General features: G+C 45.8%; 1 long non-coding RNA gene across 1 annotated transcript; it reads left to right on the top strand.

Moving 5' to 3' along the window:
* The first annotated feature begins 1395 nt into the window (after positions 1–1395).
* Positions 1396–9616, top strand: LOC111855463 (uncharacterized). Its single transcript, XR_002840896.2, has 5 exons — positions 1396–1571; positions 7043–7121; positions 7209–7283; positions 7683–7739; positions 7983–9616. It is a non-coding gene; the product is annotated as an uncharacterized lncRNA (long non-coding RNA).
* The last annotated feature ends 1311 nt before the right edge of the window (positions 9617–10927 follow it).

Genomic DNA, 10927 nt, shown 5'->3' with positions numbered 1-10927 from the left:
GTACTACGACTCTTCCTTCCTATTAATTGCACATGCTTATTATCATAATGCACTTTTATGAGTCTGAACTCAAACGAGTGTGACGGCTGGAGGTCCTGCTGGCATCGGCGGTTCCTGTTCTCTGACTTCAGGGGAGCACTTAAGGGTCATGGCTGTATTCATTTCTTCTTTTTTTTTTTTTTGTTTGTTTTTTTTTAAAGTGATTGATAGTGTTCACTTTCTACTTGTGTTGCTTTATCACTTTTTCTGAGAAGTGATTGGGGGTTTTGGTTTGTTGTGATGGGGCTGCACCATAGAAAACGGTCTGTGCATGTCGTTGCTCTTTTTCCTTTTTTGTATGATGTGTCTGCATGTATGTGTGTATACAGTGTCACCCCTTTTCTGCTGGAACATACCCTGAACATACCCTGATCCCGAGTCAAAAAAAGCAGAGGCCAGCGGACTCCTCAGCCCACGGAGCAGGGCAGGAAAAAATGAGTCGTACCCTGATCGGGTTATTTGGTGTATCCGCTTCCCATTAAGGTCACCAGTTATTTTGAAGACCAGGATAAACCGATAGCCTGAGTCCAACTACAGGCAGTATGGTGCCTTCCCCCAGTGATTCTTTTCTTTGTGTCTACACCTCATTTCAGCATTTTTAACAGATTCCAGGATATAGTTGCCTGTTTTAACCTGCTCCAGCTACGCTGGGCCTCAAGCTGCGGAGCTACGACAAAAGCTGAATCAGCCCCCCCCACCCCAGCGCCCGTTTCTCTCTCACTAATGAAAGCCTATGATCTGATGCAGGTGTGCAGCACTCTGGGCTGGAACAGAAACGTGGGCTGGCTTGTTGGTTAATGTTAAGTGATGCATGCGTGCTCAACTACTATTTCTATGTTGATATGAGGTCAGTCCCATGAGGCCTGAAACGTGTGGCTTCTGGGACACGTGCAATGATGCTGTGGCCTGTGGGTTTGGTTTGGGGTGGGGGGGTGGGTGGCTGGGGCATGAAATGTTGATAGAATTTCTCTGTGTGTGCCGTATGGATTAATTAACTGCAGAATTTACCATAAAGCGAGTTGTTCCAAGACCTGAACTCACGCGACTCTGTTTGTTAAACATGTCACAATACAGGGAGCCTCAGCTCAACGCCGCTGAGAACTCTCTCCTATCCATCTGTAGTCGTCGTTATAGCAGTACATTTTGTTCAAGTTAATAAACGTTTCTGTGGAGACCAGCGGAAGGGAGCATGGTGGCTGACTGTTGGTGTGCTGGGAGGGGGGGCGGTCAATAGCTAGGATCAGAGTCGCGTTCACAGCCAGCTCTGAATTGGAGCAGAGCGTTGCCTCATTTACCCCCCAGCAAGCTCGGATGCAGTGGGGGACCTGCTTGGGTGGGTGGGTAGGGGAGGGGGTCTCCTGACATGTCTGTGAAGTCATCGGCGTGCGGCGAAGTGGCACTTTGCCCTGTGGGCAGTGCGTTTACAGCGACGACCGCAGGAGAGGGAGACGGATAGAGGAGAGGTAAGGGGAGCTCCGCCTGTAGGGGGGGTGACTGAGGAGGCAGGCTCCCACCGTCAGAGCGGGAATCCGGTAAGTAGCCGCTTGTTGTCATAACCATTATCCGTCTCTCTGTTGACATGTTTGTGAGTGCGTGACTGTTCCTGCGACTTATGTCGTCCCTCCCTACCAGCTTTGAGAGAGAGCCTGTCTGTCATCCTCGTTTCACCCCGTTTGCGGCGAGTTGCTGAGCGTGGGGTGGATATACAGACGGGCTGGCTGTGGGGGTGGGCAGGGTGTCGTCTCGCCCTACAGAGAGCCTAACATCAAAAATTAGTATGAGCCAATCATGAATTTGCTTGTTAATTCTTTTTTAATTCTGTTTTGCTCGTCAGCTGAATGCAGCCCATATAACAGAGGGCACCACAGCTTGCTGTCACGTGAAAAGTATTTACATTCTATGTGAATGGTGAAAGTTGATATATGTATGGTTTTTTGGGCATGGAGAAATGCTTTAGTGCTTTAAACATGCAGCTCTGTGATCATCTCTGTGTATGTGGCAGCTTTTGTTTAATTAAAAGTGAGCAGAGAGCTTGTGCTGGGGGGGGGGGTGAAACTGGAAAGGAGGGAAACTTCAGAGGAGGAAGAGAAACCACACGGTGAGAAATGTCACATTTCAGCCAAACTGCGTCAGCTCAGCAGAATGCTGCCGATTGGCTGGGTTCTTCTTTATTCTTTTCTTTCGTTTTGAAGAGCTGAAGGTGCTGCCCCAGAGTGCTCAGTAAGAGACATTTTCCGTTTTGAAGTGTCGCATTTCAATTGAACTGTAGCGATAAATGAAGTCTTTATCTATCCCTTAAGCCAATTTTTGTGCCAGGATGCTCATATGATAAGGAATCTGATTTTACTGATTTATAAGTCAACAAATTTTTATATTTTTGCCACACAAATCAAAAGCAATGAAACATTTTTTTTTTTGCTCTGAATTCACATATATTATCAGTTTCCCATGCAACAATTGTGAGAGACTCAGACTTTATGCTATACATAGATTTACATTCTACATGAATAGTAGATTTTCTGCTTTTCCTGGCCTCAGGAACATCCCTCTTATGAGTCCAGCGACTGATCAACTAGCAGGGGGCTGGGTGTCAGAGCAGGATCCTGTATCAACATGTCCAAACACATGCAGGTTGTAAACTAGACAAACGGACGAACAGTACTTTACGCCCTTCTGCAAATCTTACAAACGTTTGCAAATAGAAATAAAATAAATTTTCCTTCAATATACCCTTATAATATATTCTTAAGGAATTCATGGCATCAACTTAGCCTAAAAATGACTTCAAAGCTATGGGTAATAGCAGAGTTCTGAATGCATGTCTGAAATTACCATTAAAAAAGGACAAAGGTTACTTAGTAGTACTGCGACATAATATTTGTGGACCGATGTCATTAGATGGATTTGATTTGATCCGGAGACTTGAATGAATAATTCAGTTTGGGTAACAGCCGCTCTGGTCACAGTGTCATCTTTGATATCACCTCCCCTCTGTAGGACCTTGTTACATTTCTGTTTGCGGTCAGATGCCTTACATTTTAACACTAAGAATCTTGGTTATGTTTTTCTTACCATCCTGAAAGTAACAAACCCAAACCATGCTTGACTTTCAGTGCTCTGCAAGCAAGCAGCGTGGCTGCTATGGTCTTCACTTTGATGGGATCCTTCTGGCAAGATTGTGCTTGCCCCTACCAATTTTAGTTAATCCCAAACAGCCTGGCACGCCTTTCAGCCGGTCTGGAATGTGAAGCGTTGAGTTACTGTAGACCTGTTGCTGTCAGCAGAAGTCGTGAGGTTGATGAACCGGCAGGCTGCGGCGCTACACCAAAAAAATCTTCCTACTCTCATTTTAGCTGCCCTCAGACTCCACTCTCATGGGTGAAAGTGATTTTAGAAGGAGTTCAGTGTCATGCATGACAAAGATGTTTCCCTCACAGACAGATGTCATATCAGACTAAATGAAGGCCAGAGCCACTTAGCATAGAACTAGATATTGGCTGCCACCATTCAGATGAATTCGCCGATGTCCACATTGACATCAGCAAGGATGCTCTTAAGCAGATCTTACAGTACATTTAAACAGAGAATATTAGAGTCTCTTACCATGTAGGACACTGAAATTTTGGTGGTGTGCATCAGCCTTCTTAAGCTCTGATACAATCAACATGACGGCCTGCATTTCATTTCACTTTCCTACTATATAGCCTGGAGTTACTGTTATAAGAGCTGCACCTCTCATAGCCTACAGTGAAGGGCCTTCATTTGAGGGTAAATTTCTATTCAGTCTTTAAATTAGGAATGTTAGATTATGAACTTGGGAAATACCATCTAGTATAACATTAATTTTGTATTGTAAGTATGGCTGGACCTGAAATACAATCAGCCCCCCCTCGCCCCTGTTGCGCATTCCCCGCCAGACCGTGTACCTCCTGGGGACCTCCACATTGGCCGGCGTGCCTCCACACGCTGCCTCACCTTCTGCTGACCCAGTAATGTAGAGGCACCAGTGCTTCTCACAGCTGCTTATTTTCTGTGCTAAAGGTTTTTTTTTTTTTTTTTTTTTCTGTGGCATGAACTGATCAGAGAATGTGCACAGTTGAGGTTGGTTGTCCGTGTCTGTAATACCAAGAAATTTCTAGCGGTCTTCTAATGTTCAAATTGAGCTACTCTAGAAATGAGTTCCACAGTCTTTTGGTATTTGTCCAGGATAGTAAATTCGAACCTTTCCGTGTCTATTATTTTCACATTACCTGTGAGAATCCGCTGTCATCTTGATTCAATATCCCATCACTAGGTTGTCATTGTAGTCTTGAGGACAAAACAAAATGGAAAATGTGGGTGTTCTGTGAAGAGAGGAGCATCACAACAATGCTGGAGGAAACATCTGAAACATTCAGTTTTTTTAACGATTGACAGTACTGTCCTAGCAGAAGAGGCAGCAGTAAAACAAATCATAATGTTAAAAGGTGCTAGTTTCAAGATGCATGGAGCAGTACTGAGGAGCTGTAATGGACACAGCACAGAGCACTACCCTCAGTCTCCCCTTGGCATTCGTATCAAGAAAAAGTGCTAGCATCTCATCCAGGGTGTCCTCTGCTACCGGAGAGAGGCTCCAGGCTCACAGTGAGACTACTAAATGACTGGGGGCGGGGGGGGCGCACTGGTAAATGCTTAGTGCTCATTCCTTAGAACCAGACCTTGTAGGTGCACGTCTTGTGGAATGCATCCCTCTGTCAGTATAATGTTTCTCCGTAACCCCAGACAACTTATTTGGACAGAGAGCCATGTGAAAACATGAGGGCTGAAGGAAGTGAGGGTTAGGAGAGGAGACTTCAACACACTGCTCAGCAGCAACCATGACCGCCTGAATTGATTTCCCTTCTTTCTTTCTGAAATGGGACAATAAGGGGATCTTGAACGTCCTCTGGTGTACATCTATAAAGCATATACATGTGCAGTGGTGGCGGTGTTGAATTTTCCCAGCATTCTTGCAGTATATTCTCATCCCATTTGAAGGCTGTATGGCACAGTTGACACTAATGTAGTGCTTCCAGTGAAAAATGCTCTTTCAAATGAATGAATTTTACCTCTGGTATACCTGCACCCCCCCCCACCCCCCCCGGGTCATACACAGTGGGCGACTGGGATTGATATTTGTCAGCTGCGATGTCATGCAGTGCCTTGCAGTGGGCAGGAAGCACAGTCCACACCCGCAGTTAACCTCCTCCCCCCCCCCCCCCGGGTCATACACAGTGGGCGACTGGGATTGATATTTGTCAGCTGCGATGTCATGCAGTGCCTTGCAGTGGGCAGGAAGCACACTCCACACCCGCAGTTAACCTCCTCCCCCCCCCCCCCCGGGTCATACACAGTGGGCGACTGGGATTGATATTTGTCAGCTGCAATGTCATGCAGTGCCTTGCAGTGGGCAGGAAGCACAGTCCACACCCGCAGTTAACCTCCTCCCCCCCCCCCCCCGGGTCATACACAGTGGGCGACTGGGATTGATATTTGTCAGCTGCGATGTCATGCAGTGCCTTGCAGTGGGCAGGAAGCACACTCCACACCCGCAGTTAACCTCCTCCCCCCAATCCGCCTGCCGAGAGCTTCTGTGTTAAATACTTCAGAGGGTCAGAGAATGGACCCCCCCCCCATGTGGAGTGATTAACTGTTGAATACAATGTAATTAATTTGTCATTTCCGGACTTTTCATTTTTTCTGTTCTGTTTTTATTTTCACTTGCCTTAATACTTACTGAAGGGCAGTGCTGATTTATAAGTCAGAGACTCTGAGAAGCTGCTGGGATCAGGTGCCATTAGGAAAGGCCTAGATTTCCCGTGGGGTTACTGCTGTGCTGCCCTGCGTTGCTCCCAGTCCTCCCTCCTGTGGTCACCACGCACCCTGATTCAGGCCAGTCTACGTGCTCCCAGTCCTCCTTCCTGTGGTCACCACGCACCCTGATTCAGGCCAGTCTACGTGCTCCCAGTCCTCCCTCCTGTGGTCACCACGCACCCTGATTCAGGCCAGTCTACGTGCTCCCAGTCCTCCCTCCTGTGGTCACCATGCACCCTGATTCAGGCCAGTCTACGTGCTCCCAGTCCTCCCTCCTGTGGTCACCATGCACCCTGATTCAGGCCAGTCTACGTGCTCCCAGTCCTCCCTCCTGTGGTCACCATGCACCCTGATTCAGGCCAGTCTACGTGCTCCCAGTCCTCCCACGGCAGGAACGCTCTCGCATGGGTACATGGGCTCCAATCGTATCATTGCTCTGGATTTGAAGAAAGTAGAAAGAATCAGCCTGTAGGAATTGTGTGGATGCGGGGGGGCATTGGTATACTGGGTATGTAAATGTCAGTGAGGGTGGGGGCAGAAGTATCATTGGATTGAGATGGGTGAGTCCAAGCTGGGGAGGCCGGGTTTTGCCCCCCATCTTCCTGAAGCCTGCTGCTGTTTCTGTGTGACTGGGAATGCCTGTGCGGTCATGTGACTCTGAAGATATTATTCCTTAGTGCTGGCCAACACGGTGCCTCTGCCCCATGGGAAGAGAACTTCAAATTAAAGGCACCAGTCTTGGGTGATATTCGTGGCGGTTTACCAAAAAGCGACACTGTGTCTTGTGGTGGTACTTTCTGGCTGCTTCTCCCCCCTCTGTGGAATGGAATATTCCATATCAAGGGTGTACCAAAGCTGTGCAGTAATACTGCAGTTGTTATAAATTTTAAAAATTCAGTGTTTGGGTGAATTTATGTCCCTGAAAGCAATAAATCCTGCTCAGCCTTAGTTGTCATACTATTTATTGCCAGTTTATCTTATACTTTTGCATCCCATCTCAATGTCACATTACCATTTGAAAGAAACGGGGTCAGCACCCAGAGCACTCCCCTTAGCAAGCAGTGCCACCTAGTGGATGTAACATGTAACTGCATGACAAACAGAGGCAGAAAATGGCATTCTGAGCACAGCCGTAAATGAGGTTATGAGTTGTCTATTTTTGTTTCCCCAGGTGAGCCATAACAAAGCATCAGCATAACCAGACGGGATATTCTGCAGGGAACTTGGAGCATATAGTCATGGACTCAAAGGTAAATCAGAAATGTGGAAGGGAACGTGCCGTGAAACTCCAGGTTACTGTGCTAAACTGACTTCAGCTGTATCCTCCTCCTCCTCAGTGCCAATCAGCCTCCCCCCAGAAACACATGAAGAACAGGTCCAAGTCTGCTGAGGAGATCCAACAAGTCAAGAAGGTAAAAACTTGTACGCATTTTTTAAAGTATAGCCTGCATTTCCAAGAGAGACCAGCTCATTCCTAAAAGTACTTTCCAAACTAGACCTTCTTCTGTAAAAACCTGGGATTCCCAGAGTTAAACTGTAGTTTTAATATTTAACACGCTTTGGCTGCCTTTGCTGGGACACTCTCATCTTTCTACAGTTTCAATGATTGTTTAAGGTTAACTATGACAGGGACAAAGTTTCTTCTTGGAATAAAACGATGGACTTCGTAATGGCCTTCAGTTCCTTACCAGACGTTTTGATCTAAAGTGACAGCTGTTACTTGAACAATTCAGGGTTGGCACCTCACTCAGGGGTACAACAGCCATTTCCTCCTGCTAGGTAAATGGGTCGCTACTTCCTCATTCTTTCAGGCCTTTCATACCCCTCAGAAATCCCTTCCGGCAAGGTCTGACCAGGAGGAAGATAAGGTAAAGCCTCCTTCCCCCATCCAACTTCATGGATTCTCATAAACAGCTCTCAAGTCATCTTGACTCCATCTTTGACGTACAGTCTGGTCCCCTTGTTATTTGTGCATGCTGGGTGGGTGTGAAGTATCTGTAAAGAGAAATCTACTGTGAAAGGGAAGGTTGGAGAGTAATACTCTTCTGTGATTTCTTTGTATCTTGTAATGTTCCTTGGCCTTACACTGGACCTTTCTTGGCTCCTTCTAGGTGACAACAGAAAGCTCTGATGCTCCTTTGTCCTTGTCAGAGGAGCCAAAATGATTTAGAGGACAGAGCCTCAGGACATCGGCTGATCACCAGGAAAACATCAGTATGCATGTGTGTGCACACAAACTAGGACTACTGCAAGCTGCATGCCGGCACAACCACCCTTTCCACCCCTGTCTCTGTGGCTGCTACACACACACACACACACACACACACACACACAGATACACACACGTACAGACCGACATACAGACACAGACAGGCACACACACACACAGATACACACAGACAGACATACAAACACACACACGTACAGACAGACATACAGACACAGACAGGCACACACACACACAGTTTGTATTCATATCTTTGAGTGGATCATCCATTTATTTCTATGTGGAAAAAACCCTAATTCCAAGAATGACAACCTTAAACCCTACTGAGCCCTAATCATAATCATAAGTAACCACACAAAATACAAGACTTTTGGCTGTTTTAGTTTGGAGTTTCCCCTTGTGGGGACCAAAAAAATGGTCCCCACAAGGCTGCTACACACACACACACACACACTTGCGCTCTCTTTCATTATAATGTCCGCTGTACATGCCCGCTGGATGTGCATTCACAATAAATGCATTCTCTAGGAGTGTACACTCCTCCCATTCTGTCATTCTTTCTGCTCCTCGTGGGGTCACGGTGAGTTAAAATGCTGCATTAATTCCTGCTGTTGTCTCGGAGAGCCCCATAAGTTTCACTCGTGTTCCACTATTCTTAAGCCATTCATCCCATACGACGACAGCAAAATGTCAGTTTCTCCATGAGTGACTGTCAGACTCAGTGACTTCCATTAAAACAGAGAATCATGGGGAGTGTTAGATGACGAAAGTGGCGACAGACAGACTATAATGCCCCTCCCATCATATATATAATTCCTAATACTGTGGCATCTAGAAATGTTTTTTTTTTTTCAGTTCCAGAAAATAAAAATCCAAATCAGGATTTTGTTTCAACCAACCAGTTGAGTCATAGTCACAGTCACTCAACCGGTTGGTTGAAACAAAATCTTGGTCTGGATTTTTAATTTCTGGACCTGAAATGTCCACCTCTGAATATTGGTTTTATGAGAGATTTACAGTTTTTCATTCTTGTTTCTTTGTCTGACGCACAGAAAGAAATTAAGGTGCCCTGCATTGATAATTAATCACTATGGCTGTTTATGACCAAACTCGAACAATGTGAGTCCCCCTCCAAAACCCTCAAACATTTTTCGCCAGTGTACAGAAACAAGGCCGGTGTCCATTTCCAAAAAAGTAAGCTTGAATATAACATTCAACATTAAGGTTTTGACAATTGGATTAATGAGTCATTTTGAGATTTCGGCTAAAACTGAGATCTGCACTCATTGGTCAGAGTGCTAGCATTTAGCTTCCACAGTCAGGCTTACTGACCTTCCATCTCTAAAAGCTTTGAATATCGTTTTGTGAACTACTACTACTACTACTACTAATTATAATAAGTTGCTCAGTATGTTAGTAAGACAGCACTGTATGCAGGGTATATTTATGTATATAAATTGAACTCTTTGTCATTGTAGTAACATTCAAATAAAACCTTCTGCAAAGGATGAAACATTATCTAAGTGTCTCACCGCACCTGTTTGGTCTATGTTTGCTTTTAACAAATGGAGTTGGTTTGTCAAAAGTTACTGACGTTAAACAAACATCTTATGGGCCCCAGTTAATGAAACCCAGCCGGGCCGATTTACATTAACTTCCGAAGTATGAGTAGGACCAGCTGGAAGAGACAGACTGCAGGAGCTACAGATAAATGGGCCGCATGTATACAAGGGTGTTGTCACAGGTATGTGTTCAATTTCTGTGAGTTTCTTTGGGGTGCGTTTTTAGGTTCCTGCCTGTATAATGTATAATGGCGTGTATAATGGTGGTGGATCTTTCAGGGGAGGGACGAGTGTGGGGGACAAGCCCCCCTACTCACAGGTGGCTGTAAAAAACAGCTTCCAAGTAATGTGAGAGTACTGGAGCAGATGTCCAGCTCTCACGGCTGTCTTGTTTGTCAGAGGGAATAATGGCTATTGTGTATATTTGGTTCACCATCTGATATACTGCTCTGGAAACCACAGCAACAGTTTTAGCTTCTTCCTTGCTTTATGGGTGTTTAAGGTCTTCCAGGAGTCCCAGCAGTCCTAACTGTCCCAGCTCTGCACTTCACACCTACACTTAATGTTCCCCCTTCTTTTTAAAGGTCACTTCAGGTCATCCTCCAATTTGAGGCACCGCCAGATAAGTTGGTGGTCATCTCCGGCATTAGAAAGTCGCTTTTGCCCTCTACCTGGCTGGCTTCTGGTCGTTCCCAGTGTCTCCTGCTTCACCTTCTTGTGTTCTACTGTCTTAGAAAACCTGAGCCTGTAAGTAGCCTGCAGTGCAGTGTAGCTGTCTGGCAGCAGAACCAGGATTAAACCAGGATTTAATGCAGATTTAAAATATATATATATATAGAGTGGTCTCTTATTTTTTTCCAGAACTGAATCTCGAGGGCATCAGTTCATTTCCCCGCTACATCTCTAAATTCTCACATGGTATAGGTCCGTCTGCCAACCTAGACTTCGTCTTGCTTATTGTAGCAATGAGCTACAAAGAATGCCATCCATAACTGCAGTGTGTAGAGGAGGGAGTCTCACTGCAAAAGGCATCCTGGGATGTGTAGTTTAGTCACATTTGATGGAGTTAACAAACTGCCTGGTCGACCCAGACCATCAGTCTTATGGGTTAAGGCAGGATGACAGTGCTGAAGGTAAGAAGTGAGGATTCCAGTCTACAGTCAGTCTGCTGTACGATTTACATTCGTGATGCTACTCGGGGGTCGTGACGACCATCTTACCTGAGACGTCACAGTTTGGTGGTGGGAGGTTTTGATAGGTCAAGGAA

Source organism: Paramormyrops kingsleyae, chromosome 10, assembly GCF_048594095.1.
Source record: "Paramormyrops kingsleyae isolate MSU_618 chromosome 10, PKINGS_0.4, whole genome shotgun sequence".
NCBI classification, from domain to species: Eukaryota; Metazoa; Chordata; class Actinopteri; order Osteoglossiformes; family Mormyridae; genus Paramormyrops; species Paramormyrops kingsleyae.
This window is presented reverse-complemented; position numbering and strand designations above follow the sequence as displayed.